Genomic DNA, 15,828 nt, shown 5'->3' on the forward strand with positions numbered 1-15,828 from the left:
CACCGCGGGTTCCAGCTCCATGGATGCCACCCAGATGCTCTCTGCAACCCAATCAGGAAGTACAAGAGTGAGCTGGGGTCCAGGACCCCAGACCTAGCCTCCCCTGTCATGTTCGTACCTGTGCCCAAGCCCCAATGGGCGTGGTCGGTGCAACAGGTGCGGGAGGGGGGTGGATATCTCACTACAATTCCCCTTTTAGTCTAAAGAAAAGATTTAAGCTTCATACAAGACTGTATAGAAAGATAGCAAATATCAAGTATGCTCCATGAAAAGGAAAATACACACTTCAGACCAATGAGGCAACAAGACCAAATGGCAAGAACTACATATCTAGTCCTAGGGTAAAGGCATATAGAGATCACTATAGAGTTGTCCTAGTCTGGAAAGCTTAAGTCTTGTACTTAATATTTCTATTTAGGAATAAAGAGCAATATTAGTGACAGTCTAATCTTCAACTTCATCAAAAACCTGAGAAGGAGGATAACAATACCAGAGTAGGCAGGAAGTGCAGTTGAGCAACTTCCAGAAGGTGCAATGAAGACACAAACAGCAGACTACCTGGATAGTCACCCAAAGTCTCACAGTAGTGTATGGGCAGCCATCTTTGGCTAATTCCTAGAGTAACTGACTGACCAACACAGAAGGGAGGTAGAAAGACTGTCTTAATCTGACTTGGCAAGGTTCAGCCATCTTCTATGTTTGTCTCCTGCAAGCACAGTAGGACAATATGCTCAAAGTCAGCAGTCAAGGTAGGGGCAGTTCTTTTCCCAAGAGGCCATAGCTGAGGAGAGAGTGAACTCCAGGAGGAGTGACATCAGTGTCCAACATTTTCTCAGGAATAGCTTGATGCTGTCAAGTGCAAATGTGTCTCATGTCAATGGAGTACTAGTATTAAAACATTTAAATGCCATATTCTGCAGGTCTCTGAAGTATTTTAGGTATAAGAAATGTGGGTGAAAGTATCTGTAATTCTCAGGGACCTAGTTGTACAATGGCTGAAGGTTTCCAAATTAATTTAGCAAGGACAAAGACTTCAATACACACACACACACACACACACACACACACACACACACACACACACATCACTAACAGAGATAGAACTGAAATGTTTTGACTAGAGGTAGAACTGTAAAGTGCAATATGATAAAATATCCTGTTATAACAATATACAAAATGTATATACATCCAGATAGTTTTATATTTGTGTGCAAAATATTATAAACAGAAATAAGACCCTAAAGAGTCAACATACAGGAATCTAGCAATTTAAGTTATCTATAGCTAACAGTTGCTTAAGTTAGTACATTAGAAAGTATGTAAATCTACCTATATCCCATCCTAACCATACCCTTCCCAATCATACCCTAAACTTATCTAAAAGAGATACCCGAGTCTGAACATCACCTTCCACGCCCAACCCTAAGCAACTAAAAACCAACCCTATGAAGGTTGATGATTAGATGATTAGATGATGAAGTTGAAGATTAGACTGTCACTAATGCCAACAGTAGGAAAAGGAGGTGTTTGCCATTATCTACCCAATAGAGTAGAATATCACAGCCAAGACAGCAGTAATACTACAGTAAGGCAGAAACAAATAACTAGAGTTAGAAGCCACTGAGTTAGAGGGTAGTTTGTTAAACTGTAATAGCTATTTAGCATATAAGGTGTAAGTATTAGAGAGTTGGGATAGTTTTAACAGTTCAATATAAAATCACTGAGAAGTCTTAGGCATGGGAACTCAGCCTGATTCACACTTGGCAAAGATGGGTTCTGCCATGGAGCAGGGATTGGAAGAACCTACAGTGGAGGACAGGAATCCTGTTGGGAAAGTTTGCAATAGTCAGAGGAGAGGAAAGAAGGTGCTCAGAAGGCATGGGTATTGAAGAGAAGTAGAGATGGAAGAGAGGGTTGGGAGTCAGACTACTTTTCAGCTCTCAGCTGGGTCCTATGAATAATGTGAGAAACTATAACCTACCTCACCTTCCTTTGGAAGGGAGGAAACAGATGCTTCTGGAGACAGAATGAGGGGTTGGGTTAATTAGCAAATTTTGTGATCCTGTCTAGAAAATCTTGAGTGTTCCTAAAGCCACTTTGGGCCAGACGCTATTTTGAAATCTGTTTGTGGAGATCAAGAATTAGTGCAGAGCCAATGACTGTAAAGACTATTACGTGGCCACATCTTGTGGGTCACACTTTAACAGGACAATGGTTGGGCTTTGTAAGCTCATAGGCTTTATGCTCCCCTACAAATCCCTTGCCTGTCACTCTACTTCTTTTCCATTTTGGTGATTTGAAACACTTTTCTTTTCCACCCAAGAAAATCTGCTTCTAGAAAGTGACATATCTTGAAGGAAGGGATTGCTTGTTTCCCCTTAGTTTAACCAAAGAAATGGTCTACACAACTACACCCTGATATCATCTGCCACAACATGAAATTAGAACATCTCATTTCCATACAAGACTCAAAGGAACACTTCACAAATGAATTTTAATTCATTTCCTACAGGCTGCTGGGCTGGCTGTGGACAGCGGCTTTTCTGTTCTGGGGAGTGAATGGATGTGCAGTGGGCAGAAACATCCCCCTACACACATCTGAGGCAGAATGGAGAAGGACATTCAGACCCAGACCTGCCACTGCTTGTACTTTAGGTGTCCCAGTAAGTCAAGCCAATATGGTGGAAATATGCTATCCACACCTTAAAATCACATGCTTTCCAATGGTTTAGATATTTTCCATTTTCTTTCTGTATCAGCATTTCTATAAGCTATTACAAAGTCAAATGAGAATGTATTTCATTTATATTAATATGACCTAGACCAAACTCTTTATTATTTTCCCCATAAAAGTTCTACTGTATTGGACATTATTCATTGATTGGTAAGAGGAAAATGAAGCCTTGTTTAGAATGGTGTACTCGAGGCAAATCTAAGTGTGACTGAGGCAGAGAAATAAGGTCTCACAGTAAGAAGTCCCTCACAGGGAGTGTAATGTGATGTTATTTCTAGTTTTGTTCCATTTGTATTTCGGCACATTTTACACTTGGTCTTTATATTCAAAATTATTTATATTTCACTCCCATGTTAATCTTAGTTTGAGATTATTTGAGCAGTATTTACATTTCTCTGTGTATACATATGGGAATATATATATATATATATATATATATATTGGGGGGTAGGACTTGAAAAATTGGCCAAGTCATTTATTCCATTTTTTCCCCTTTGCAAACTGTTTTAGTCTCTGAAACTTTCATGAGTATTGGCATCGTTCAACTCTCCACTGTGCTTTGTTCCTTATTAAGAAACTCAGCCCTTAATTAGCTTACTGTCCCTTCACTTGAAATGTGTTACATTTGATAGCTTTTGGTTTCTTCTGGAACGGTTGGCAAAGCCTTATGTGGGCTTCCATAACACAAAAGCCAGATGGATTTTTTAAAAAAGATAAATTTAGGATTGAGTAGCGAACTGTGAGGAGAAAAAAAAAAAGTAAAAAGAAAAGAATCGTTAAAAAAATACACAAAACAAAACAACAACTCAACAAAAATCTTCATATGATAACTAGTGAGAAATCAGGTTCTCAAATTAGAGGAAAACAATTTTTTTTTCTTTTCCTTCCCTTCCTCCTCCTCCTTTTTAATTTATTTTAGGCTCAAGAATTGAAAAGTTTTGTTCCCAATTAACTACAGATCACATTTGGCTCTGGGGTGGGGTTGGGAGGAATGTAATGTCTTGTGATATAAACAGAAGACAGAAGGTTACCATAGTGTGATAGCCCCTTGATAACTAGTACCTGCCTCATTGTGTATTCATTTGTAGAATGGAGAAAACTGTTTGCATGTCAACTTTGGATTCTTTGGAACAAAGATCTCAGAAATACAAACTCTACAGTTTTGTTCAAAATTAGGGAATCTCAACATCCCAAGGGTATAATAATGAAGCTATTTTAAAAGAATATCCAGCCGGGACAATTCAATATTCACTCGATACTCACCCCACTCTCTCTCTTGTCCTGCCTATTTCTTCCCTCAATCCACACTTCCCTTGTCAGGCAAAAACACAGGCAATAACATCAGGAAATCAAACTACTTATTTCCTGGTATGATCTTCCAACTCCCCACTCCTGTCCGGGATTGACCTTGAGGCACACAGTTGAACATGTCTCCAGCATCCATTTCTCCTGAAGTCACTTTCAGAGTTTATTCATGAACCTCTTGGCAATAACCTTTCCTGGTTTTAGATAGAAAGAGGCACCATCCACAATGGCAGAAAAGAAATGAAGGAAAGGACTGTTTTCACTAACAAGGACTCTACCCAAAGCTAGTTACCACTTGCCCAGCCCCAGTAGGTCTCTATAGAAGTTGACAGGGACTGTGGAGAGATAGAGACCTGTGTGACCACTGTGGAGTCACCTTTGGACTTTAGTCTTGCTTCTGTGACAATATCTTTCCACAAATCCTACTGTATTGGCATCATCTTTCTAATTTAATTCTCTTCATTTCAACTCATTAGATATGAGCTGGTGTACTTCTTGCAGGTGGAGAGCCTTCACTTTCCCAGGCTTTAGATTTAGTTCCTAACCCTGGCCAGTCACCCACAATATGAGCCATTCTTGTTCTAAGCAGGATAGGATGGTGTAAGTGGAGAGATAGCCATTGTGCAGTTCCGAGCCATGAGTCCATGCCTGACTTCCTGTAATGATTTATGCAGTAGCCTAGACATTTACCTCTTTATTTTAGAATAAAAGTTTAGACTGGATTCAAGATCAATATGGTCACCTAAAAAAGACTTGCATGTGACTACTCAGTTGACATCCCAATGTGAATGAAAGAAATCTCAAAAACCCCCTCCCCCCCAAAAAAAGTGTTGCAAACAGGTGATAAAGAGGGAGAATTAGTTTTTTTTTTTTTCCTGGTACAAATCCCCTGATGAATTATCTAGTCCCAAGTGGCCAGTCCCACACACATATACATGAGAGCAATAGTAAACAGACTTAGCAAACTATATTTATATACACATATATGTAATAATAAAAGAAGAGGAGGTCATGAATTTGAGAAGGGGGGATGAACCATACTGGAAGAGTTGGGAGATGAGGTGTGAAAATAATGTAAATATTTTTCTCATGTTTCAGATTCTCAAAAAAATAGCTTTAACATTAGATAAAAAATACACTATGCTTAAAAATAAATTCTTCATATTGGTTTACCACATATTTGTGCTACATTTTAAAGTTGTTATTGCAGTTAGAAAATGAATTGTAATGCCCTAATATGGACTATTTCAATAAGTAGCATCTAATTTGATGAGTTTCAAATGTTACTTTTGAAATGGAAGAGCATACCTGTTTGGGTTTCAACTTTATGTGTTTATAAAACATGCTGTCCCTCTGTCTTTGTCTCTGTCCATCTAGCTCTGTGTGTGTGTGTGTGTGTGTGTGTGTGTGTGTGTGTGTGTGTGTATCGTTTGTATCAGGATCCATTTTTTTCTTTTCAGGTTATCTCGTATCCCTGAAAAAATATGGTGATTCAATGCTACATAAATCCCAATAAGTTGTTCTTCCTCCTTAAGGTTTTTGTTTGTTTTCACATGGCTATTTTTGTAGAAACTGAGTCTGAATTGAGCAAGCATCTTCATGATCATTTTTACCTTTTCTCCAAATGTCACCTTCCTATTTGACTCTTGATCAAATAGTGTTGTCATCCCTTTGTGCATTAAAAATTGGTTATGGGTGTTTAAAATGTTTAAAAAGTGGTGATGCCTGTATCTAATCAATGCTTTGCAAAGTCAACACTTGAAAAACTAGTGTTCTCAAAGATCAGTAGTATCTCCTAGTGAACTAGACACTGGTCCCTTGAGAGAACCTGTGCCACAAAGAGCTTCAGGGTTAAACTCTAAAGTGTCACCCTGGAGATGCATGAGCTAATTTAATTCTGTTTAACTCATTTTTTTTTTTTTTTAATTCAAGCAGTTGACTCTAGAACCAACTGTTTTCCCATGTGCCACTGATTAAAACCCCAGAGGAAACAATGTTCCTTTAAACATGGTTTACAAGTTATTACCTTGGAGTGGGGTGGTGTCAACACACTTTTTCTGTAGAGGACCAGATGAGGAAACTTAATATTTGTGGATTTCAACAACTGTCTTAACAATTCAGTTTGTCCTTCAGGGTAAAAACAGCTATAGCTGTATTTGAGCAAACAAATGTGTGGCCACGTTCCAGTAAGACTGGGCTCAGAAATAGGCCATGGTGTAGATTTGGTCTATGGTCTGCGGTTGGCTGACCCATGGTCCTCCATTAAGCAAATGAGATTTGTTCTGAGAAGGGAAGGTATAATCTCACACAGTGAAATAGTAGCTTAGCTGTTTCCTGAGTAATTACTGGAATTGGCTGAAGTTTGGAGATGAAGCCACTGCTACAAAAAGCTGTCCCTTAATCATTTTGAGAAGTGGAGCAGGCTAAGTGACTCATAACACACTGCTGCTCTTACCAGATATTTATCTAGCTGTGCAATCTGCCTATCTCATGGTCTATTGATAACCATTACCCAGTTTCACTGAGATAAAAGATGGACAACAAAGAAGAGACAGGGTAGCCACTCAGCATCAGCTCAACTCTTTTTGTCTGAAGTGAATAATCTAGTTTTCAAGCTCACAGAAGGAAACCTTTATAAACATAACCAGAGGCACTCAGATGATCCCCCCATTTTCCCAGTGGATTACCATAATTAAATATTGTGTTAGCTACCTATGGCTGCATAACAAATTGATCCACAAACCTGGTAACTTGGAGCAGTCCATGATTACGCTCTCACAGTTAATGTGGTTGGAAATCTGGATGGCTGAGCTTGGTCTTTGGCTTAGGTTCAGCCATGACAATGTCACTGTGCTATGAGGTTCACCCAGGAGGACCCTGCTTCAAGGTCACTAACACCATAAGTTCAGCTCCTAGGAGTATCTGGGTTTTATTTGTTTGTTTGTTTTTTCTGTTTGTTTGTTTTTCCATTAGAGATTCTCCAAAGGACTGTTCCCAACTAAGTCATCAGCTTCCTGCAAAAGGAAGGTCTAGAGAAAGGACAGAGGGTGGTGTACAAGACAGAAGTAGTTTTTGTATAACAGCTTTCCAAGTGATATAACAATCAACTTTGAAAATAGGGTCATCTTAGAGGTCATCTACTGTGTCCTAAGTCCTTCGCTGTGCTCTTGATATCTCTGTGTAATGAGATTCACAGTACTTACTTTGTAGCAGAAGTGATCACACCCACAGTAAAAGCTTTAGCCAAGTCTCAGGAGAGCTCTAGGCAGAAAGAGCACAAATCATGTGTGCTGCAACATGGTGAATGGAGAGGAGCAGAGTGGAGCTTCCTGGGACAGCAATGGTCATTTGATTCTTTATAGAATCTATTTCCCACCCTCTGCAGAGCCATGTCTACAGCCTCTCTTTCTTGTCTTCAGTTCTCTGGGTTAAAAGTCCCAAGTTTTTTAATCATTCACATGTTTATCACTCAATACTCGGAAGACAGGATATTTTATTACCAGTGTAATTGGACAAAGTTTCATGGAGAGAGACATACACAGAGAGATGATAGATATGTAAATAGATATATGTCAATAAATCAGTACTAGCTACAATTACACAATATATCCCCTGCCCTTGAAAATCTTATATCCCAATTAAGGAAATAAGACAAACATACAGAAAAAGTCACCTTAAAATTCAAGGTCTAAGTAACAGTTGAAAGTAACAATGAAGAAATATCATAAGGCAGCCCATGGTTAATTACCAGCTGAGTGCTGGTATTTCATCAGTATTTGAATTCAGGGGAGACATTGATCTTCTTGGTTGAGGAGCATATTGTGAAGCAAATGAGGAAGATTTGGAGAGGAGAGGTAGGGGCCTTCCAACTGGATGGGATGGCATGAGTAAAAATAAGAAGGTAAGACAGGTGTTTGGGGAAACAATGAGTTAACCGACATGGAGAGTAGGATTTTGGAGGCGAGGAGTCTGAAACAAGGTAAATGGTAAGTCAGACAGCCATGCAAGAACAGGTTGAGTTTAATTATCTAACCTGTGCTCAGTCCCTGAGGCAGATGGCTTGCCAACAAGCTTGCATGAATTACCCTCTATTAGAATTTTTAAAAAGGGGTAAGTTCCAGGTTGATTCACTGAACATCTTGGGCTCACATTCCGTGCCTGGCTTTTAATAGTAAGTGTGGAAAATGGAAACAGTACCTGTGCTTTGTCTCCATAGCAGCAACTCAGGAAAGCACTGCCTGCCGACATCCAGCTGAAAGAGATTGAACCCTACCCCCACTAGATGAGAAGGAAATCAGTATAAGCAACATGGTGGTAATTTCACAAGCCAGCAGGGCAGGAGAGACCAGTACCCTGGCACCTGGGACTTCCGGGTGCTCACACCTAGGTGGAGCTGTAAAGGAGGATTAACATATCAAAGCATCAAGGGCAAAGAGGAGACACTGAGCTCATCTTCTTCCTTCTCATGTTACTGGCTCAGCACCAGTAGAAGCTGCGAGATTTTCTTTAGAGAATCTGAAGAAGCAATCCCATAATGCTCCAATTTCTCCAAGTTATATCTGCTCCTTAGTGATGTAGACACTATTAAGTAATACAGTCCTGTGTGGCTCCTGTGAGTTAGTGAGTCCACCACTGTGTATGCATCATCAAATGCTTTTCATAATTGTCAGTGACACTGCCCTACTTGCTGTCAACAGCTTCTTCCCAGCCTTTCCCCATCTTTCATTGTCACACAACATAGTGGTGTGTGTGTGGGGGGGGGTGGTGGTGGATGATGGATCTATTACATTTAGGCCACTTGTAAAGCTTGAAGGACCTGAGTAATCTCCACCCCTCCCTTCCTTCTTCCTTCCTGCTACAGCTTGGATATATTTGTGTGCGCTAAAAGTTCATTTCTAGGACACTTGCTTCCCAGTGTGGCCTGGTTGAGAGAAGGCGAAACCTTTATGATGCAGGGCCAAATGGGAGGAAATGATGTCACTAGGAGCATCACCCTCGTAGAGACTAATGCTGATATTCTGGAGTAGAACAGCTCTTATGAGAGTAGCTTGTTATAAAGGGAGGCTAATCAATTTGGTCTCTTCTGTATTCTGTAGTTTTTCTTTCTGCTTCTCTGTCATTTTATGACCCAACCTGGGGAGAGACTCTCAACTTCCCAAGCTATGGGCTAAGTTATCTTTATAAAGAATCCAGCCTCAGTTGTTTTGTGATGGTAACTTGAAGTAGATTAACATACCTCCATTTGGCAAACCACTTTTTTCAATGCCTTCCCTGTAGTCTCTTTGCTATACTTCTCTAGAATCTTTAAGCTTTGTAAATATGGACTTAACAAAGTTAAGAATAAATTTCTGATTTCTGAGAGATAAAATAATGGTATACAGGTGTATATTCTGAGTATGTTATTCAGCTCTCTTGGAGTAAAAGAGAGAAAGCTAGAAAGAGATTGGAAGAAGATGAAATTATGTGCCCAATGTTTGCACAGTTTAGAAGCAAATTCCAGTTGCACATCTGGAGCTGCCTAGATCAGCTGTGGATGTCGACCAGTGGCTCTTCAGAGTAGGCAGTCAGCAATGTGACACCTTGATGGCATTGCCCAGGGTCTCCATTGTCTACCTGGCCTGTCACCTCCCCACACCTGCTATGATGCCTAACTGATGGGAAGAGAGTACCAGAAAGGAAAGTAGGATCATCAATCTTTTTGTTATCTGTCTATGGGAGCATGATCACAGTTTGAATTTAACATATTGTGGCCAGCACCAATGTGCTGAGTGTTTTGCAGACTACAGAATTAAGCCTGGCTGTGGGTGTCTTAGGGTTTATATTGCTGTGATAAAACACCTTGACCAAAAAGCAAGTTGGGGATAAAAGGGTTTATTTGGCTTACACTTCCATATCACTGTTCATCATCAAAACAAGTTGGGGGATGGGAACTCAAACAGGGCAGGATCCTTGAGGCAGGAGCTGATATAGAGGTCATGGAGTGCCTGATTCCTGGTTTGGTTAACACAACTTGCTCAGCCTGCTTTCTTATAAAACTCTGGACCACCAGCCTAGAGATGGATACCATCACCCATGAAGTGCTGGGTTCTCCCCCATCAATCGCTGAATAAGAAAATATTTTACAGGCTTGTCTACAACCTAATCTTATGGAGGCATTTTCTTAATAGAGATTCTGTCCTTTAGTATGACTTTAGCTTGTGTCAAGTTGACATAAAACCAGCTGGCCCAGTGGGCATTAGACAATGGGCTCAAATCTTAATTCTAGGAGCAAATAGAAGAAGGTTCAGGGTAAACAACAAACAGCTTCTGATTTGAGTTTCTTATCCTTGACATCAAGTTCAATCCAGAGGACTTTCCATAGAGTTTCCCCAGTGATTCCAGAGACAGGAACTAAGTGAGTGAACATTGGGAAAGTGTCTGAAGGAGTTTAAGGAGTTAATTTGTCCCAGATGGTCAGGACAGATAGGAAGAGGACCTTACCAGTGATAGCTGAGAATTAGCATTCCCCACCTTGCATTAAACCAGTCTAATGGGTTTTCTAGTGACATGAGTACCATATAGCAGACCAGCAATTCTGGACTCCCAAATTAGCAATGAAAGTGTCACCAAATATATGAACTGGAAGGAATTCCACAGGAACACAATCATTGCTCTCCAAATAGATGGGAGAGGATGTAGTGAGGGGTCAGGAGTGAAGAGGCACAGGAAGCCTTTGTGGTGTCATTTCTGTCCCAGAACAGGATGCCGGAAGGAGAGGGGTCAAAGCAACAGGAAGTCTAGGACCGCAGTACACAGTGTTACTGGACAAAGCCTTTTAATTATTTCGTTCTTTATGGCAAGTACTGTGTGATCCCTTAGCCTCTGGATCTCTATTGTGCTACTTTTTATCCCCAAGTTTGTATTTAATTTTAAGTAATAGATGAAGGGTTGAACAAACAAAGATAGCGAGTGTGGTAGTAAAGCTGACACAGTGAAGGCTAAAGATGGGGATCCAAAAAGCTACAAAAGCAGTGAGAAATTTTGTGTAGGTTTGTCTCAGATTCCTGGGCACCTGGGATATAAATCACAACACCAGATTTTTTGGCTTTAGGCCTTATTCTAACCCTCTGGGTCTCCAGTCTTTACTGAGTCATCATCCCCAGGGAAGCATATGTGATAAACTTGTCCTACTCCCCTGGTAGTATCCACAGAAGGGAAACTCTTCAGTATGCCAAAGGGAAGGAGCCAAAACCCCTAAGGCTCTGAAGATGCCTGAAGTTTCCTTCCCCCATCCATTCTGTGGTGTTTTTCTTCTCATTGGTATCACAAGATAAGCTCTGATTTTATTCTCTTTTAGAATCTAAGGGGCATTGATATCAAGACACCATCATCTCTAAAACAGAAAGTAGAATGACATATCCCTTTAAAAATGGACAGAAAATTTCTGCCTTTATCCATAGGGTGAAAGAAGCTTATATATCCACAAGGGTCATAGTGCCTAAACATGAGACTACAGATCCCTGTGGTACAATTCATAAACATTCCCTCAGAGGAAGCAAAGTGCCCACAATCTCAAAGTGTTCTTTCAGGGCAGCACAGTAATGTAGGCCAAGTTCTTCTGGTTAGTTCACACTGTCTGAGGCTTCAAACAACCTACATTGTGTCCAGAGCTTCTGTCTTTGACCTCACTACTTGGAGAAAATCTAGGAAAACAATTGTAATCTATTCTCTATCTATTCTTGCTTACCTTTCCATCCTCCCATCACTTTTGATCTTCAGTAAGATGGAGAAAGTAAGTTGGTGATGCTGTCATGGCACAGATAAACAAGCTCAAATAGATGGCTATGATCTTCACTGCAACTTGATTGGGTTATAATCATCATTGAAACAAACACTTGAGTGTGTATATAAGGGTGCTTTCAGATACATTTAACTGAGGAGAAAATAAGTCTACCCTGAAGGGATAACACCTTCCATGGGGCTTGGGGTAGTAGTCTGAGTCAAAAATAGAAAGTGAGTTGAGCACCAGTCTTCACCTCACTACTCTCTGCTCCCCACGTGGAGACTCAAGGGAAACATCCAGGCTCACACTCCATTGCCCTGCCTTCCCCACCATGATGGACATTATCCCTCAGACTGTGAGCCAAAATAAATTTTCCCTCTTGCAGTTGTTTTTTGTGAGCATTTAGTCACTGCTATAAGAAAAGTAACTAATACAGGTGGTCTCCCACACATTCCCATAGAGAAGCAGGTTTTTCTTACACAACCCCGAAGTATGGCTTGGCTTTTTCTTAAAGTGTAGGAAACCTAAGAAGACACAGACTATTTTTTTTTAGAAAATGTAGCCATTATGCACCTATCTCTCAGGTCAAGTTGATCACAAAGATTTGAGGCAGGAAAACACTACTTGTTCATTACTTATACTTTCATTAATTTGCATACATGTGGTCTAGGAACTCTGCTAAATACCGGGAAGATAAGTCAATAAGATGGACACTTGTCAGCCCCCATGGACATGTACAATATACTAATAGAAGAACAATTCAAATTGTGGTTAATACTGTGAAGGTGACCATCAAAGGAACTAGATCAAGGAAATAATTTTTTTTTTTTAGCTCACTGGACAAGGTCTGTCTAAAGAGATGTAAAAAGGATAAGAATTTTATATATATAAAAAAAGGTGGGGAGGGAGATGTGTTGCACATAAAACAAAATACACATGTATATCATCAGATGCAGGGTCTTAGCCTAATCACGGAAAGCTGTGCTGGGTCCAAGGAAAGGTAAGTGTGCTGCTCGCCCATTTCCCAGCCTCCCAGAATCCTGGAGACAATCAGACATAGGAGAGAGTCTTGTCAAGCAGGAACTCATTTATTGTTCCATAGCAAGGTTCGATCTAGGCAACCAATCATCTTTTTTTTTTTTTTTTTTGGTAAACAGCTCAGGACTCGCCCTTTTGACTTCCCCTCAGTGCCATCTTTGACTGGCTCGAGTGCCCTACAATCAGAGAAGGAAAGAGCTAGTGTTTCAGGGATAGGACAGGAGCAGCTCAGTGAGACTTGAGAGCTGTGGCCTGGGGGGTAGATGGAGGAAGACAGTGCTGGTATCACCATCAAGTATGGTCCCAGAAGCCAGAAGGCAAATTTTGTGCTTTATTCTTAATATGACATGTATAAAATGGCTGAAGTGTTATGATTAGGACTGATACAACGAATGAAGGGGAGTGACAAGACACAAATAGCACTCCTTAAAGTATGCTTTCTTTGGGATGAGATTAGACCGGAGACCAGCTGGGAGCATTAGACGAGGCAGGCAAAGAGATGATAACTTGGACTAGAGCATGGCATAGACTTGCAGAAAATTATAGAGCTGATTAAAGACCTGGTGTTGAACCAAGTAGTACCAGTTGGTTTTATTTTGTCACCTCTTCATATTTTGCACTGGTCATTTCTACTTATTACCACATGGAAAAGTTGGTGGGTAAGGCAGCTAAGGGGTAAAATCTTAAAATAAAACAACAGGATTCTCCACCAGCTTATTTTAAAATATTTCTCTACAGTCTACAGTCCATTAAGATTTATTTCTGTAGGTATATCCTTTCTGGACAAACCTTGTTGTTTATCCAGAAACAAGGTTTGGGGGAGGTGCTTCCTTAGTCAAAATGGCCAACAGACCATACAAAAACATCAAGGTTCAAGTCATTCCAATGTGGAGACAATCTGGAAGCCTGGGAGGGACATCTTGCCATGTGCTTCTAGTTTTAATTACAAATTGATTTACAAATGGCATTGCTTGGTATGGTAGTTTAAAAGAATCATGACTTTTAAAACATCTGCCAAGTTGTAAGTGGTATTTTTCATCAACATATAAAGGAAACAAGCTATGATCATGAAAATTTCCAACTTGTGTATCCTGGTGAAGACAAAGGTTTTCTATGGACAGCTGTTGACCCATAGTTGACCTTGGATCCTGAACTGTTTGCCTTTCTTAACTATGTTTGTTATGGATTTTAACTTCCCTGCATCTCATAATAAGCTGTTCATAACATTATTACAAAATATTGTCACAGGTCTGTAAGGTTACTGTCAACAGTAAAAACTTTTAGAGGTAACTTTGATGCTGCCTGCTTTTCTTAGAAAGAAAAAATCCACAGGAGTCTGTGAAAACTAGAAAGAGGGTATCCAATCCGTTGGCGATGGACATGGAGTTATAGTCAGATGTGAGCTATCTAATATAGGTACTGGGAACTGGATCAGGTCCTCCGGAAGAGCAGAAGTGCTCTTAACCTCTTTGCAACTCTCCAGTACTAGAAAAAGATAGCCTTGATGAAAGTCAAGGCACAGAACACAGCAAAAGTTACATTTGGAAAATAGAAATTTCAATATTAAAGAGTATCTTCAGATGCACAATTTCATTTAAAAGTTTATTACATTTTCTTTAGTGTGCATGGGTGGAAGGGACCATCTTGCAGGCCGTCCATGTGGGTTCTGGGGATCAAACTCAGGTCATCAAACTTGGTAGCTGGTGCCTTTACTAAGATGTCTTGAAAGCCCCTTTAATATTTTCAAACATGTTAGATGCTATTCTTTCTTTACTTTGTTGAGCTATCTAAATCAAAATCAAAAGATAGTATGTTGCAACTTCAAGGCTTCATGTTTTGTGTATGCTCGTATTAGCATTATCATACATTATTCTTTTCTCTTTTGCCATGTAATTATCTTAGAACAAACTTAAAGTTACTCAAACCTTTTTCTAAGGTATATTAGTTGACTAGTTGGTTCCTTCTCACCTATGCAATTTAATATCCTTTGTAATTGTTATCCAGATAGGGAAGTTTTGGCGTTGGGATTCCTCATAGGATACTTACTTGTAATTGACTTAGAGAAGTGCCTACCCACTGATTTGATCAACTAAGCAAGAACATATAAGAGTACCAAAGGCAACATTGGTGTTCAGGGGCTATATGTGTGCAGAAGTGTTTGGAACAGTTGATGATTCATGCTGTATCCTCTAAGAACAGTTTATTAACAAGCAGCAAAAGTGCAAAAGTATGTTTTTAATGACTTCTGACAATGTATGCTCATTGGCATATAGCCTAAAAATAGTACAAGGAGGCTCTCAGAATATCAAGGGTATTTTTTGCTAATAACAAATTAAATATTGATAGACTGGGGAGATAGTTCACTTGGTAGAGCACATGCTTAGTATACATGGGTGCTAGGTTCAATCCCCAAAATGGATCAATCAATCTATCATAAAATTTAAACATTTATATAATGGTTTAACCCAGAAATTTAAAAATAATCCAGATCAAAATGATTTCTAATTATTAAATGATTCATCTTAAAGGGATCAGACAGTGTGTGTGATTCTGAGATCCATGGAGGTCCTTGGAAGAATCATTTTTATTAGATCCAGTGTCTGTTTAGCTTTTAAAGCCAGTCTGCAATGGAATGCTTCTACTTCATGCGATTCTTAATTTGAAACCTGAGAAACAGAACTGAGAACCAGAACCACGCAGCCACTTGAGAAATGAGTTGGGAGATGAGAAAGAAAAGCATCAGAGGGAAAGAAATGGCTTTGTGGTACATTGCTGTGCGTACTTCATACATGTGGACTTCCTTTTTTCTCACAAAACCACACCTATGTTGTCTCCAGGCAGTAGCAAAAGACACCCTGTGCTCAGCCGTGCAAGCCATAAACAATAGGAGCATTCCAAATGTAGTATTTAAAAAGTGTGTTTTCTATCACAGTACACCCTTCCTTAAGTGCAGAAACAAATTAATACTTAAGGAAAGGCAGCGTTTTTA

Source organism: Phodopus roborovskii, unplaced genomic scaffold (assembly GCF_943737965.1).
Source record: "Phodopus roborovskii unplaced genomic scaffold, PHOROB, whole genome shotgun sequence".
Lineage (NCBI taxonomy): Eukaryota > Metazoa > Chordata > Mammalia > Rodentia > Cricetidae > Phodopus > Phodopus roborovskii.